Genomic DNA, 255 nt, shown 5'->3' on the forward strand with positions numbered 1-255 from the left:
GGAGGCCATCAACTTCCATGTATCTAGTAGTTAATTTGCAATTGAATGGATATAGTTTAATGGTTGAAGATGGCTGTCATTTCTCTTGAATAGGGAATAGAATTCTCTTTAGTTCATTATCATGCACCGGAGAATATCCAGTGGCTGAGATTTTTTTTTAGAAATCCTACAGCCATAAATAAGACGCCTGTCTTACTACAAAAAATAAAATAATAATGATAAAAAATAATATTTCAGATTAAAAAAATAATTAAT

Source organism: Corylus avellana, chromosome ca1, assembly GCF_901000735.1.
Source record: "Corylus avellana chromosome ca1, CavTom2PMs-1.0".
NCBI lineage: Eukaryota > Viridiplantae > Streptophyta > Magnoliopsida > Fagales > Betulaceae > Corylus > Corylus avellana.